Source organism: Diadema antillarum, unplaced genomic scaffold, assembly GCF_040938485.1.
Source record: "Diadema antillarum isolate AM-2024a unplaced genomic scaffold, OU_Dant_1.0 scf00000075, whole genome shotgun sequence".
Taxonomy (NCBI): domain Eukaryota; kingdom Metazoa; phylum Echinodermata; class Echinoidea; order Diadematoida; family Diadematidae; genus Diadema; species Diadema antillarum.
The window spans coordinates 1,402,501-1,420,039 of NW_027270964.1; the positions used below are offsets into that span (position 1 = coordinate 1,402,501).

General features: G+C 39.6%; 1 pseudogene; it reads left to right on the plus strand.

Moving 5' to 3' along the window:
• Positions 1–130: 130 nt before the first annotated feature.
• Positions 131–13,033, plus strand: LOC139717468 (uncharacterized; annotated as a pseudogene).
• Positions 13,034–17,539: the final 4,506 nt, after the last annotated feature.

Below are 17,539 nucleotides of genomic sequence, written 5' to 3' on the forward strand. Positions count from 1 at the left end.
TGCTATCGATGTGATGAGAGCAGCTGGCTGGGTCTCTCACGCACGGACGTATATGAACCAATTACCCAATTAACGTTAGATTAGAACTTTTAGAAGCTTTTAAAACGGATAAAAGATTTCTAAAGCGAATATGAGTACTGACAGGACTGAACGTATGAGGAAGAAGAAAGGTTTTGTATGGATTGGGAAACCGAAAAGTGACGGCAAGACTAAGCGCCGATGCAATCAACACTATGAGTAAGTAACGTTAGAAAGCTCTCATTATTGCAGTACACACGCACGCCGGGCACGGTCAACTTTTTGTTTATCGACTTTCCGAGGCCACGCTGTCGGGCATTTAAAAATGGCCACCAAGTGTTGAGGTGTAGTGAAGTTGTGATACAGACAGTCTATGCATACGTATTAAATTGTTGCAGTTTTAGACGAGCAATTTGACTGGATTTCTCGATTATCTCACTTGGAACATGAACACTTACTAACAATTTTATCTTTGTACTACTTCTAACTCATAGACTTCTAACAATACATGTTACAAGTTCTAGACCTCTAACAAGTGTTAGCGTACTAACTAGTAACTGTTAAGTGTTAGTTCTATTTGAATAAACAAGTGTAACATTATGCTATTGTTACTTTTTAGTTTTAAAAAGACGTGGCTTAGCTGGCAGCACTAATTGTAATAGAAAAGTTGCTCTAAAGTTGTCGTTGGTCTATAATAAACTGAAAGATTAGCATAAGTTTGTATGCCTTATCTTTGATACTTGATTTTTGTGAATGTCCAGGATTTCTCAACAATTTCGTAATGGTTTAAATTCACACAAAGTCAGACAATTGTGGAGTAATGGTTACAGTAACGAGCTGAGAAATGTACGCATCCACAGTGCAGTCATGTTGGGATCAGAGTTATATGTTTCTAAATTTGTGAATATACACAACCCGACTCACAAAAATCATAAAAATAAGAACCTTGCAAAATATTTGGCATACCGGTATACAATTTAATCTAACATTCAAGGTTAAGGGTCTATACTTTTTCATCAAAGTGTGAATCACTATGAAGTTATCAAATGTTAAAAACGCGAGAGAAGCAAAGTCAAAGAGTTGATATTCCATCTGTTGTTAATACAGTATTCATCGCATAATCGGGCATCTGATAATCGGGATCCTCGCTTAAATGATATACGCTTCCCAGAAACATTTCCAACGCACGTTATTTTCACTGGATAATCGGGCGGGGACCTCTGATAAACGGGACAAGTTTTCTTCGAGCGATCTTTGATTTTGTTAATATTTTACACAAAAAATCTACCAAAATACCACAATAATATTTCAAAGATTCCGTATCAGTTGTCGTTTACAACAAACTTACAAAGCAAGCTTCGGATTGGTGTGTTTTGACCTCCGTCCATCTAGTACATGTACATGCATAGCCACGAAAGCGCCGTGTATATTAGTATCCATGCCATTGCAAAGCACATGCCTTCGCGAACATTCTTCTCCCCTACATAAGCAAAGCCATGTGCTCGCTTGCAATTCCTACTCGACTCACATCCAATAAAAAACATGCCTCGCTCATACAGCCCAGGCTGTGTGCGTTGTTTACTCTCAGTCATACACTCTGAGGGCAAAGTCCATTGTTATCGCGCGCCTTCGTATCTTGTTATCTACTGTCTTTGGTTTCAACTTTCAATACAGCTGTACACTGTGATCTGTGTGTACGTCACAATCTTCCTCAGTTGTGACTGGGCAAAAGTTACGTGATTGAAATGAGGGCTATGAACAGTTACGTATTCAGTGAAATGGGGGAGAGAGTGGGAGGGAGAGCGTGAAAGATGAGAAGGGTTCAATGTATGTGCGAATACGTAACGTTTTATGAATCTAGACTATGAGCTGACATTGATTACGTGTACACGCGTGTTTGACAGAAGAATCGAACCCGGTTGCGATTACTCTACATCATTGCGAGAATGCAGGGAGAGCTGGAGGGTCGCGCCGAGGGGTAGCGTGTTGTGTATTCATGTACATGTACGGTACGTCAGTATGCATGTGTGTGTGTGTGTGTGTGTGTGTGTGTGCACTACATGTACATGTCGTATGCCGTTAGTGTATGGTGAGTACTCATCGCGAAATCGGGCACCTCGCTTAAAGGGGCCGTATTTGCTACTCCCAACCTGTCCCGATTATGCGATGAATACTGTACCAACCATTCATAGCCTTCTGTGTTCTGTCGTCATGTTTGTCTTTTGCAGAGGTTTCCATCTCCCTGAGACGGGATCAATTAAAGTTGGTGATCATGTCTTTGTGGAAGGGGAGGATGAAGAGTCGTTTATTGCTCGAGTGGAGGACCTTTTTGACAATGGTAAGAATGGAAAATCACGGTATGATGATAGTGGTACTAGTAGTACGGAGTAGCTTGTGGGACAACTTGAGAGGAAAAATGCTTGTAGTATTAGCAAGAAAAAAAAGAAGCAAGTGATAGGTAATACAAATTGAATGAATGAATGATTGAAGAAAAGAGTGACTACATGAAATAGGTACCAAGAAAGCTTTGAAATAAAGGCAGTCATAAATTAAAAGAAAATGAAAATGACAACTTTGCTGTATTCAAAGCAGAATCATGCTCTTTTAATGTTTGCATCTCATACCTCATATACATGGTTAAAACTGACACAAGGCATGTACAGTTAACTGGGGATATATGATTCACAAACACAATATTTTGGTGTATTGTGGGAGGACAAATTTACAAATCTTTGAATTAGTCCTTTCACCAACAGTTTGCTACACCCTTTTCAATCTCTCTTCATTTCCTTTTCTTATTTAAAAAAAAAAAATGATTTCCAGGGCAGGAGCATACAGATGACCCACGACGAGCCAGGGTGCAGTGGTACATGCGTCCATCTGAGCTCCCAGCCAACATAGCCAAGAAGCTGCCCGGCATCCATCCGCAAGAGATCTTTGAGTACCAGGTTTCCAAAGGAGGCCTCACCTCAGTGGAGATAGATGCCGAGACCATCACTGGAAAATGTTTGGTAGGCAAAAATTAAGTTTGCACTGACAAACAGCATCATTCTACGAAGTTACTGCAAACCAAGTTCCGGTTATCATTTATCATTCTCAAAAGGGGAGATGGAATGTAATCAGCTCCAATGGTTCTTGAATTTCAGATTTGAGAGATTATTACTTTGTATTTCAGCAATCACCTCAGAGTTTGGTGTGAAGTACGAGCAAGAGCACCAAGAGTAGTATTCCTGATGTACAGAAGCTGAGATGGCAAGTGTTGGCTGCCACGTGTGGCATAACACAGCCTCAACACTGAGAACACCCATGTCTTGTTTTTGAAAATAAGTTTGGTCTTTTCTGCTTTTATCCCTGTCCTTTCTAGGTGGAAGAGGAAGCTGTTGATTGCGTTTCACAGACCAGGAAGGAGAGGCGAGGACCAGAGGTCTTCTTTGTGCGCTACAGCATAGTGGGGAACACTCTCACACCTCTGATACAACCGGAATCGGAATCGGAATCTGAGGCTGAGGAAGAAGTTGAAGAAGAGGCGGAGCAGTCTGAAGATGGAGAGGATGATGAGGAGGAAGAGGAGGAGGAGGAGGAAGAAGAAGAAGAGGTAGTGAAGCCACAGAGGGAGAAAAAACGTGGAAAGGAGAACGCTAAACCCAAGGACATGGGTAAGACCTCTTTGAAATCATGGAGATACTGTACAAGTACATCCTCTTCTGTTGGTTGGCTTGCTTTCTTTTGTAGGATAATGCTGCATACACACCCGTGCTTTGACATTGGCAAATATGAATACTAATTGGATCCTATCATTACTGATAATTGATGATTCATTCATGATGCAATAATTTTGCACACCACACTGTTTGTCATTTTTTTTTTGAAATCCACAAGTTATTGCTTGTTTTCTAAACAAATAGAATTACATGTATGCATAGGAAGAATAGATTCAAGATGCTTATAAATATAGTTCGTTAAGACTAAGAGAGAGAGCAAGAATATAGAATCAAAGAAATAGCATTTGTGATGAAGAAAAAAATGATATCTATACAATACAAAATCTCTTTTCATGTCCACTGACACTACATGTAACACCATCATTTTCTCAGGGAGCTTTCCTGCTAGACGCAACCAGATTTTCTCTCCAGAGGAGATCTGGGAGATGTTCTCATCTGATGATGATGCATCGCCATGGAGACAGCCCAAGACTCAGAAGGGAACCCCCACCCCGAGGCCAAGGGGGAGGCCTCCCAAGAAGGTGGCGGAGGGGAGCTCCCAAAAGAGGCCAAGGGGGAGGCCTCCCAAGAAGGTGGTGGAGGGGAGCGCCCAAAAGAGACTGCTCATGCCAAACACAAGGGTGAACCTCTCCCTCCTCAAGCCCCGCCTATCAAAAGCAGCGATGCTAGAGGAAAGGGACAAGAAACCCTGTGGAAGGGGGGCGAGCGGGCGACTTACCCAACTGAAGACACCGAGCAGGGACAGCATTACCGAATTGAGTAGGGGACACAGCAAATCCACGTCCAAGAAAAGCAAACTGACCTTGCCTTCCACGCCCATCCAGAAAAAGACCAGAGTCAGCCAAGTTCCCCAGACGGTCGGTGGCAGGGGAAGTAGATTGTCCAGGGGGGCGTCGACAAGGAAAACGAAAAGTTGCATGAAGTCAGTTCCAATACCGAAGGACACTAATAAGTCTACTCCACGGAGAAGGAAGTTGACGTTTGAGCCAAAGGAGGATGAAGATCCCAGTGATGAGGATGATGATGATGACGATGATTATGACATCAAACTCACACTGAAGAGGAGAAAGATGTCAGCTTCTCAAGAGGCGACACCCAAGGCGCAGGTTAGCAAAGCTGGAAACCCAGCACGTACTGTAATGCATAAACAGCTCTGAAAATAATCACTACTATCAGTGCTATTCAGTACAATATCTTGTTATCCAAATCATGATGTACATACTGGCCTGACTTGATTTCATGAAGCAGTATTTAGTTTTTATGTCATCTGAAGTTGCATTATAAGAACAAAGCCACCTTGAGGACAGATGAAGTTTTGAGCTCTCAATCTCAACAATACTCCACTTTATCAAAGTACTGTGACCATGACTTTTTTTTTATGTACAAATTTATGCAAATTTCATGCTCTACTTTACCAAGAAAAAAAAACGAAAATAAGAACATGCCAATGTTTTCCTAGAGTATTAATATACATGCATGAATATTCTCTTTGGTTAAAGTCGAAACAATTGAAATGCACTGAAAGTGGCACAGTGTGAAAAACAAATTTTGGAAAAGTTTTAACCTTTTGTTGTTGTGTACTATGATTTGTATGCTGTTTTGTGTATTTGATTGTAAAGTTGTTATCATGCTCCTCTCATGTTACTGCACTAGGTTGGTAGGAAGAGGAAGTTTTCCAGGAAAGATGCCACACCGGGGATTCACAGCAGAGCCACGCCTTGCAAGACTCCCTCAAGACCTCTGGAACATGCTAGGGTTCGGTAGGTACTAGTACCTCTATCTGTCTTAGGGCAGATGATGTACTTGGGCCTTTTTGGGTGACCACCATACCTGTCAGAAATTGTGTCTTTGAACAACAAATTTCAGTGTAAATGAAACTTTCACTCCCATTGTTTTCAATGGATATATCTAGTTTGTTTCATGAACAGGATGTGCTTTATTAGATGGTTCGGTCAAATTCTGTGCTGTGACAATCCATTATTACAAAATAACTTATAATGATTTTGATGTCTATGTCCTGTAGGTTACATGTTTCAGCTGTGCCGGACAGTCTGCCGTGTCGGGATCAAGAGTTTGCAGACATTTATGCCTTTGTGAAGAGCAAGTTGCTGGATGGCACTGGGGGGTAAGTTGGTTAATGAGCTCTTGCACTCTCACAGCTGCAAAATGTTTTTCCTGCAAGGATGTCAATATGTGGGACTATGTGAGAAGCAGCACATCAAAACGATCAGTGCTATTACGGCAAATGATTGACTTTTGCATTGAATCTTTAATCCCTGAGTGGCATTTCAGATGTACTGAATATACTCTGTGAGGCTGATAATGATTATAGTGTGTTGGTTAACTTCTGTTCAGAAACATTATAATCAATATGCAAAGATCATTTATATTCAGACCACATGCTCCTTCTGTTTCAGTTGTTCTTACAGTGAATTTGCAGAAGATCTAATGTCGTGAGCAAGGAAATGTTGGCCGGAGATTTTTGTTGACATGATGAATGCTGTTCGTTACGCTAATCATTCAGAGATGTCCTCATTGCCTGTCATCTTCAGACTTACAAATACAGCAAATTATCCCTCTGGCCCAGAAACATTACTGTGATAGTGGTTAACATTCAGTGACAGAGTTGTGTTCTTAGACCAATCTCAATTCCAGCTTTAGCGATGTTTACAGGAATTTTTCTGCAGCTGTTTGTTTGCCTTGTTTGTTTGTGTAGAGTTTTGCTATATATTGGTTCTAACTCTTCCTCTTCCTCCTCCTCTTTCTCCTCCTCCTCCTTCTCCTCCTCCCCCCCCCCCCCCCTCCTCCTCCTCCTCCTCCTCCTCCTCCTCCTCTTCCTCCTCCTCCTCCTCCTCTTCCTCCTTCTCTTCCTCCTGCTCCTCCTCCTTCTCCTCCTCCTTCTCCCCCTCCTTCTCCTTTTCTTCCTCCTCCTCCTCCTCCTCCTCCTCCTCCTCCTCTTCCTCCTCCTCCTCCTCCTCCTCCTCCTCCTCCTCCTCCTCCTCCTCCTCCTCCTCCTCCTCCTCCTCCTCTCCCCCCTCCCCCTCTTCCACCTTCTCCTCTTCCTCCACCTCCACCTCCACCACCTCTACCACCCCCCACCAGATGTATGTACATCTCAGGAGTGCCAGGCACAGGGAAAACTGCCACCGTCATGGAGGTCTTACACTGGCTCAGGAAAGACGAAAAAGCAGACGACGTGCCCAAGTTTAAATGTGTCGAGATCAACGGCATGAGACTGACCTCCCCTCACCAGGCTTACGTTGAAATCATCAAGGTTAGTTTAATGTTTCCTTGGCTATTTATTTTTCCTGTAAGTCAGGTGTTTCCAGATTTTTTTTTTTTTTTGGGGGGGGGGGGGGGTGGGGGAGGGGAGGGGGGAGACCAGGGGGATGCTGTTGTGTTTATTCTGGTTTCCAGGTGTAATTTTGAGAAAGATAAATCACAAGGATGATGCTATTAGGAAAAGAAACCAAACATTGGCATAATTTATATACACATATACACTGTTTTATATCTGAGTTGTTATACACATTTGCAATAGAAACAATGTCCTATCCATCACAAAAGTATTTTTGTGACTCTTTTGAAGAGCTATCAGAAACCAATCTACATATGATTGTACTCTTTACTGAAAGGGCATTACTTCTTGTGGGTTTAAATTGAGAATTACACTGATGCAAGCTTGTAAATTTATCCATACATAAAGACACATGTACTTGTTGAAATACATATACAGTATGTGAAGAGTTTTATTGCAAAATGAGCTAAGCGCCATTTTTAAACATTTCAAAATAAGTCCATCATTAGATAGAACAAAATGAAACCTTTCCAGTAATGCCTCATTTTTTTTTGACATAACAAGGAATATTCTAGAAGTTATGATTAAAAATATCCGACATTTTCTTATCAGTTTCTCGTGTCTTTTTAGCAGCTTTGATCACAAATATTTTAACTCAGCAAGAATGAAGTTAGCTCGTTTTGCGATAAAACTTTTCATGTATAAACGTAATGTTTTACCTTAATGTCTGACATTGTTTGGTTTACTCTCCAGAGCCTGACAGGCAAGAAGGCCACTCCCGAACACGCTGCTACACTCCTGGACAAACTGTTCAGCTCCAACAAAGCCAGCAGAGTGCCTACTGTTCTTGTGGTAGATGAGGTGAGCTACAGGGTTGTATCTTGAGCACTGGGAGACATATCAGCTGTGTGATTTGCATGGTTGCATCATTAGAAGGGGGAGGGGTTCTTGGTTCAATTCCCAGATGATCTGATTTTGCATGACTCCCACCTGGTGAAATTATCCTTGTGAGAATGGGAATCTGGCAATGTTGAACTGATAACAACTGTAGGGCTTTCTGGATGACCAAATGTAACACTTGGGGAGGTATAGGGAGCCACTGTGGGTCAATAAACAGAGGACCTTGTTACTATCACCCTCACTTATGTGCATATATCATAATCAAGAATCAAGTACCTTTTTAATGCTCATTAGCAACCTTGCAGTGTGGCATCATATGTGTACTTTGCAAGCCTTCCTCAAGCTTTATAACTAAAAAAATGAGGGTTATCACCTCCTCCAAGGAGGTTATGTTTTTGCAGGCGTTGGTTCATCTGTCTGTCTGTTTGAAAAATAACTCACAAAGTTATGAACAGATTTAGACGAAATTTTCAGGAGAAGTTGATAATGACACAAGGAACAGATGATTGGATTTTGGTAGTGTCCTGGATCACTGTCTGTCTGCATAAGTCCAGGAATTTTTGTGAGTTTTCTGAAGGATTCTTTACCATTGGCAAATACAGTTTTTTATCTTCTTTAATTTTTTTTTTTTTTCATTTTCAATTCTTCAAATATGAAGTCCCACTGACATCCAGGATCTTGGAGGTAATCAAAGTTGGGACGAGTAATGTAACTAAGTCTGCTTGTTGTTGTGGTATTTACATCACCAGCTTGATCTACTGTGGACCAGAAAGCAAGGCGTTCTCTACAGCATCTTTGATTGGCCAACGAGACCCAACGCCCAGCTCATCGTCGTCGCCATAGCAAACACCATGGACCTCCCAGAGCGCATCATGATGAACAGAGTCGCCAGTAGACTGGTGAGAACTTTACTGAGTGTCATTATTTTGTATGTTGTTGTCTGCTGCCATGCTCACAAGGTAATACCGGTAGCCGTCTTGTTGGCAAGAGTCAGAGGGCATGATGTTTCTAGTTAGACCCATAAAATCTTCAGGCTATTATATATGGAGTCAACCAGTAAAGATTGCAACCAGTAAAGTTTACTCCTGAATTCTTTGAATTCAGTAAATCCTGTGAATTGAGTACATCCCTGTACAAAAATGAAATTGTAGTTTTACTAGGATGACATTTTTAAAGAATGCACCTAAATTCTTTGAATTCATCACATCCTTTGTGAATTGAGTACATCGCTTTAAAAAATGAAATTGTAGTTTTACAAGGATGACATCATCTTCATGAGAACTGATATCCAAATATATTTCTGAAAAGCTTCTCTTACTTTACCAATATTATACACTCATGTAACATAAAGTTAAAAGTGGGTACTTATGTAAATGGTCTAAATGTGAACCACATTCAATTCACAGAGTAAACTCTTTTTCACTGCCAAATTGGACAACTACACTCATATCAATATATAATGATACAAATTATGGTTGACATTTTTGTCTGCATTCTTCTGAACATTTGAATACTCAACATGCATTTTGTTGGCCTTAGGCCACTATATGGAGCCACACCCCCCCCCCATTATTTGACACTCAAATGATTCACTTCTTTACTTCTCATCCAAAGTACAATGTATCCTGTGTTTTGACTTCTTATGTTAGTATCTCTTTCCTTTTGTTCATATTGTATGTATTGTGTTCTTGATTATGTTGAAGGTAGAGGAAAAAACTTGAAACTAGGCACCCATTAATTTCAAAGCTGGCCTGTCTTGTAAATCCCTAGGGTCTAACCAGGATGACATTCCAGCCTTACACCTACAAGCAGCTGCAGGAGATCGTTGAGAGTCGTCTGAGAGGAATAGATGCCTTCCAGCCCGATGCTGTTCAGCTGGCAGCCAGAAAGGTGAGGATATTTGCTCCAACTGACTCTGAAAGGTTGTTTTGGATACTGTATAAGCTGTTATTTTTGCGTACAGATATTTTCGCGAATTAGAGGGTGAGAGACATTTTCGCGAGATGTTGATTTCGCGAATTGACACCAATGCTATCTTGCATGTATTGTTACTCTAGTGTATGGCGACATTTTCACGTGTTTTTAAATTCGCGATCCAACTGTGATTTGCGAAATTCGCGAAAATAACCACTTATACAGTAATACCCCTGTTCCACAGAGATTTTTTTTCCTCTTTTTAAAATCAGTTTGTTGTTTCTGGCCACCCAAAGAAGTGTATCAGGTCAGAGTCTGATGAATTCAACTTCGTTGGTTAACTATCAGGTCAGTGTTAGACAAGATCCGATGAGGATCACTCGCGATATGTTAAAAAGTTTGCAAGAATTCAGACTTCATTATTTTGAAATAGGAGAACTTGTCACCCCAGGGAATATAAAGCACAGACACATTATATATTGCAAAAGCAGTGGAGCTGCAACATTACCGTGATTAACCAGTGGACATGCACGTAACTAAACTTCATGTTGTCTATTCTTTATCTTCCTGACAGGTGGCTGCCATCTCTGGTGATGCCAGGCGGGCCCTGGACATCTGTCGCCGGGCAACGGAGATTGCGGAGGTCGCTGCTGGGAAGGACAAAAAGAAGGCGGTGGTTGGGATGGCCCAGGTCAACGCAGCGGTCACCGAGATGTTCTGCTCTCCCAAAATCATGGCCATGAGGTGAGGTTTGACCCCCTTCAACTCCTTCAATCCTATGGGTAACAGGATTTAAGGTTGGTGGTCCTGGAAGGGTTAACGCTGTGTGTGTGTGACGTTTGCACACCCGACTCAATAGATGATGATTTGCCAACTTCACATATTTTGCTCAAATGCAGAACCTTACTAAAACCAATCAACCCTTCCCTCTGTGCCAATGAATCAAATGTGCACATATTTCACTTTCGAACCTATGGACAGGTAATAAATCTGGCGTGCAAAGGGTTAAATGATTGCAATATTCTTGTATACTCATGTTGCCATCTGTTGGCCAAATCCGGCTTAAATAGCACTACACCTAACACGCCTTGTGTATTGGTGGCAGCTGTGAGGTGCTTTCACTTACCCTGCAAATTTAAATGATGCATTAGGCAACCTGACAAATTCTGTTTGTGAAATAGCGCCATCTGTTGATGCCATGATGAAGCCAGACTATTCCCCTTTCTTGAAGCCGGTGCCATACAATAGTTGCAATAGTAGGCAATATCTCTGTATGGCATGTGCAACATGTCATGTGTATGACAAATTATGTTTTAAGGTACATGTGATGGAAATTTTTGAATATATGAAATGAGTTACCTAGTGAAAGGCTGTCTGATATTTAAAAATAAACCCAGTTGCATGTAAGGCAAAATACATGATGACAGGCTACTGATCACACATTGCAGGCTTGAAATCCAACGTTGTGATAAAGGCTTAACAGTGCTAGCAAACACAGACACTGTGATGCCTTGGTATAGATATCTGAAAATCTGCTCATTCACTCTGCAAATCCTACAACCGCCACTGTATAATAATGTATTGGATCGATAGAGGGAATCACTAATTCAGTTCTGTGGTAATGAGACTGCATAGCAATGGGTGGACATCACACAGTATTTATCCATTCCTTTTGTAAATTGACCAATCAGAAATGATAGTTTAATTGATGGATGTACCTCTATGATGGATAGTGCTATTGAACTGATTGTTGTGATTATGATATGGTATGACTGACAGATTTCTAGATTTTGTGCTGTGGGGCCTAAGAAGAGTTTGTGGTTCACAAAATGAAGTTCAATTTTACAATCTTTACAACTTTTCTACCCAACATCTTCCTTGTATATCACAGGCTGGCATTCTGAACAGGAGCAGATCTTCTTGCGTGCAGTTATCTCAGAATTCAGACAGTCCGGCTTGGAAGAGGCCACTTTTGCTGAGGTGATTTGGCATATTGTTGTGAGACAAAATACTTGATCATTGTACAATAAATTACAACATGCTGCTGAGGTAGTGCATAGGATTGACTGTTTGTTTGCATGCTATTACATTATTTTATCTCTTGTTGAGGTAGGACATGTTATTGTAATGTTGATGAAGTGTGTTTATCTACTTGAAAGCATGTTTTTATTCAATATTTTATATGCCAGTCATCCAATAACAATGTCTTTCATTGGTCAAAGTCTGTTTTAATAATGTGGTATATTTTGACACAGTGCCATGGAGCAACTCCATCTAAATTTGCTGAGCCAATTCCTTGACAATAGTAAGAAATCTGTTATGATCAGAATGATATTCAAAAGGCACAGTTACAATTTATTCATCAGTTGTACAGATGATTACATCCTGTTCATGACAATATCCATGGCCTGGAATTTATTTTATTTTTTACTTTTGCAGCAATGCCAAAACAGATATGATATTCTTCATTGTTGAACTGGACAAGTTGGCCCCCGTTATTGGTGTAAAGACAAGTGATTGGGTAATTAGGTAATTTCTAACACATGCCATCTTAAACCGGTCTCTTATCTTTTCTTCTCTCTACAGATTCTACAGCAACATGTATCTCTCTGCAGAATAGAGGGTAAGCTTATACAAAGCCTAAGATTAACTGTATCTTTTCATTTTTCCACTGTTGTACACTTGTATCTACATTGTCATGAACAAGTGTGATATATACAGGGAATGCCATGGATGTGTTGTGAATGAAAGATTACAAATAATAGTGTAAACTGACCTTAAATTTGTATATAGGTGAGTCAACATGCACCCATATTTCTGCACTCACAAAGAAAGAACTTATAAGGCTGAAAAAATAAATTAATTTAGAAACATGTGAAAGTTGATATGAAGATGATAGGCTCTAGTGAAGATCATTAAGGTCAGTCATTAATACTTTTATCAAACAAGCTTCCTAACATATTAGTATGGATAGATGTGACTCTCTTGTTATTTTCTCTTTACCAATACCATACAGGCTTGCAGCCACCAACCGTGTCCGACGTCTGGGGTGTGTGCAAACGGCTGGCCTCCACGAGGCTGCTACTTCTGGAGGCAAGCACCAATGAGTTTGGGACAGCGGGTACGCCTCAACGTTAGTCAGGACGACGTGAGGTACGCACTTGATTCTCGCAATCAATGACCGCGATGCAGGGCGCGAACTGCGAAGAAAACATTTAACCGCCCCGGACAATACATGTGGTTTTGAACCTGTGAACTGGTGCTATACATCACAACTGGAACGACTCTTCAACCTGCCCTATCCAACCACAAGGATACTCCCGTAAGCTTTGTGTGTGCCTTGCGTCTTTAGACCACTGCTTCCTAGAAATCAGATGGACCCCCAGTGTTTACATGCAAATTCAGACAATTGGGAGTGAGGTGGTTAACTCTCCTCTGGGTTTCAAAAGACATGTGGTCAAAAAAATGACAGCAGCAGCCACGTGTCAAGTGATATTTGAGCCTTCGTTGTAGAGTTCCAATTGCTGTTTTGATACGTGTGGTCAGATGTACCGTGTACTGGCAGTAGGTAAAGCCTGCAATAGAAGTTGCCTCCATCTGTTTGGGTAAATGATATGCAATGTTTCTATTACAAAAAACAACAAAAAATTCCTCATAAGTCACCCCTTTTGGCTTGCCACGACCATGTTGTACCATTTCATCCTCCTCTTTTTATAGAAAAGTTCTTTAAGAGATCTGCATCATTGTTTTGGCTAATTTTGAGATTGTAAGAATAAATTCCATTGTTAAACGCTATCCATTAGATTAATCAGACTTGTAATGAAGGATAGATGGATCTAAATACTTCAACTGAATCACAACATAAACAACTCTGAGAAATAACCATCGGAGGATGCTAGTTGTTTGTCAAAGTAGTGTATGAATTACCTTTTGTCTTTTGATATGAAATGAATCTTCCGACATGTTCTTTTTAAATAAATTTCCGATATATGTTTTTAATATTTTATTATGTTTTGATGAACTTTTGGAGCGCATGTTGCTTTTATTTATTTCCAAAATCAGGGCAAAATTGTAATGACAAAAAAAAAAAATAATAATAATGGTCAAAAGAATGCTATACCTGACCTTTCAACTTCTGATTCTATATTTTCAAACTGTGAAGACAGCTGTTCTGTCTTGAATTTCTGGCGGTGTGAGTGATGGGGGAATACACCAGTAGACTGTAAAACCAGTAATGTTTGTGGCAGGAAACTTACTTGAATTGGAGCTGATGGCCTTTTTCACAGCATGAAACTTTCGCAAATTGCCACTGGAATTCAATGCATTGTGTAGACAATCCCTTCACATGTATTTTACTTTCGCAAATATTGGACTCCTTGTGAAATTTGCAAAAGTTTCTGGTTTTATAATATATCTGGTGGTTGACATTAGAGCATTCCCACACTGTTTTAACTAGGCAGAGTATTTCCCTTTCAGTTTGCTTGCTTTTATTCCCTACTGAATTTGTGGAAATGTAGGTATATTCAAAGCTCCTTATGGTACATCACATGTTGTGAATGTATGAATTTCTGTGTGGGACAGAATTACAGTTGGTGCTATAACATTTTATTACAGGATTTTATCATTACAATGTTACACTCAATTCCCAAGTCATTTTTTGAATTTCAGCACTTGTCATTTGTCAATATATGCTGCAATATTAGTGCATAAATTGCTGTGTAAACCATCAATTCTTAAATTCATATTGTAATTCTAATGAAATTCTTGTAAAGTCAATACAGAGTACTCTCCGCGTAATCGGGTATCTGCTTAAACGGGTACTCCGTTTAATTGGGTAGTAATGTCAAAATCAGTTCCAATGCACATTAAAATTACCTGATGATTGGGTTGCCTCTCCGCATAAATGGGTAAAAAAAATTCTTCTAATTGAATTTCTACCCACCTATTATCGCAGATATAACACTTCAAAGAAATCATCAATGTCAAAATTTCCACGGCTAATCGCATTCTCCGTTTAATTTGCAAAGAGAAGACCGATCATTTGGGGAGTGATTAAACATGAAAACACATGTACCAGTACCGACTTGCCACATGTAAACGAACATTACACATGTAGCCGTGGTAGCTGGCACTCACAATTGCATGGACAGACATGGCATTGAGTTGAACACACTTGCGCTCCTCCCTTGCTCCGCAACAAAATTCACAATACGAGATGTTTGCAACGAAAATCTGGCCATGCTCCAGCTCCAAAATTTTGCTTTTCCCTCAGTCACTTCTTGAAAAGTAATCCGACGTTCTACAGTGACTAATGCACACAGACGCGTTCATTTCGGAAAACGCCTGTGTGTTAGCGAGGAGTCCATAGTTAAACGACAAAGTTTTCTGAAGACACATTGTCCACATTAAATTATTGCTCGTAACTGTAATGAGCAAGTGTAAGGTATGTATAATGTGCCTTGCAAGCTTGCGTGTTAAGCATACGGTGGTAGATGTTTGGTGCAGTGTACAATGCATTGTACATACACATTGTGTGTGTCAATTGTGAATGAGACGTGTTCTTCTGTTAATCGGGTACTCCGCTTAATCGGGTAAGAAAACGCTCTGCTCGAGCCTACCCGATTATGCGGAGAGTACTGTAATATGTAATATCATTGTTGTTTTATTGTTTTTTAATTCATTCCATACAATAACTGCAGGGCATAATGTTGTGACAGCCATACCACATGTGTCTTCCTTTGTACAGGTGATTCCTGTAATAACAGAGTCCACAGGACCGGTAGTTTTCTTTCATTATACAGTACCTTTCCCATTATAATGAACATAATTGTAACAAAAATTCTGGTTACAACAAACTAAAATTCAGGCCCCAACATTATCTCTTTCATGTTATTATTGTTTATTTGTTCGGATATAATGAAATTTTGATGTATCGAAAGAAAACTGCCGGGTCCCAAGTACTTCGTTATTAACGGGAGTCAATTGTATCAAAATTTTGTAATAACTGAAGGGAATTTTTCACCACAGATGTTAGTTTTTACTTTCTTGTGACCAAATCTTACTATAACCGTAATCGTTTTACGGAGTACCCTGTATTTTAGCAATATTGATGATATGATGCCCATGTGAAATCCCTCATCTGCATTAGAATCTTGAAGAAGGTTTGTTGAAATTGATATCAAGTAATTTAGGTGTGTGTTTGAGTATGTTCTCACAATTCTGAAAATAATTAGCCGAATACAACTTGTAGGTCAGAAAAGTAAATAATCCTGAACAGCTTCATGATTAGCAAACACTCCAGAAACTGAATTCTAGATAATTCAATAAATTCTTTCTAAATCTTTATATGTCTCCTCTCAAACTTTATATGGATATTTGTTTAGATTAAGAAACTTCTCTGGAAACATCCACCACCACCAAACCAGCAGAATTACATATTCAAGGAATGAAAGCCTGTGGATTTTAGAAAAAATTATTAACAAATACTTCATGTCAATCCAGATAGAAATTATAGTATTTTGTCATGTGTTTTGTAAGTGTATATAAAATACACCAATGCATTCTTGTTTCTTATGTGTTAGTTTTCATTGTTTTTGTGCCTTCAAAATAAATGACATACATTTGTGACATATAAAAGAAGGATGTGAAGCTTTGCATTTGAAGTTGAAGTAAAGCTGCACTGCCCACTTTGAATCTGGCATTAGTTTATATCCATAATGGCCAAAGGCATGACGAGACTTTGAATTTTAAAGGAATCATTTAGGTTTTGGTCGAGACCTAACTTCAGATTTCTAACATTTTTTGGGTTTGAATAATGAGAAACCTTGACAATGTGTGAAATATAAAAGAACATGTAATTCCAATTCCAAGAGGAATTCAATGTTTGTTTTGAGGAAAATTGGTTTTTGAAATGGCTGAGACATCCAAAACAATCCTAATAATTACGATCACTTTGTTTATTTTTGTTCCAAAACCGAATTTCATCAAATGAACTCTGAATTCCTCTTAGAATAGATATGCTCTGTATTATTTCATAAGTGGTTTCTTGGTATCTCGCAAAAAGTAAAAGCCCAATCCTCGTCTCCACCAATACTATACCATCCCTTTAAAGGGATTGAGTGAATGCAGCAATATCAGTAGAACACATCCGTGAAATTTCGAGGAAAATTGGACAATCCATTGAAAAACTGTGTATGAATTTTTAAAATTTCATTGTCGCCGTCACTGGATGAGAAAACTACAACAGTTTGTGTGCAGTCACTGCCGGACAATATGTAAAGAAAATATATAGAGAATACCACAAGATTTATTTTTTCGAAAATAAAAAGTAAACATTCCTCAATTTGTTTCATAGTGACACAGCTTGAGGGTAATATTGTTTGCCCTGCTTTCTGAAAGAGGCAAATCAAATGCTCTTTTATTTTGCCAGAAATATTAGGGTGAATTCTGTTCATGTTGGGTACACATGTATCATCCTGCAGTGACGTCACACAAACAGTTGTACATTGTAGTTTTTTTCATCCAATGATCGTGGCACTGAAATTCTAAAAATTCGTCTGATTTTCCTCTTGCTGCATTCACTCAACCAACGCATATATTTCGGTGACCTTGCCCTTTCAGCCAAAAAGAGCACTGCTAAATTGAATTATAAAATGGGTTCAAGAATGTAGCCAATAGGAAGCGCTGA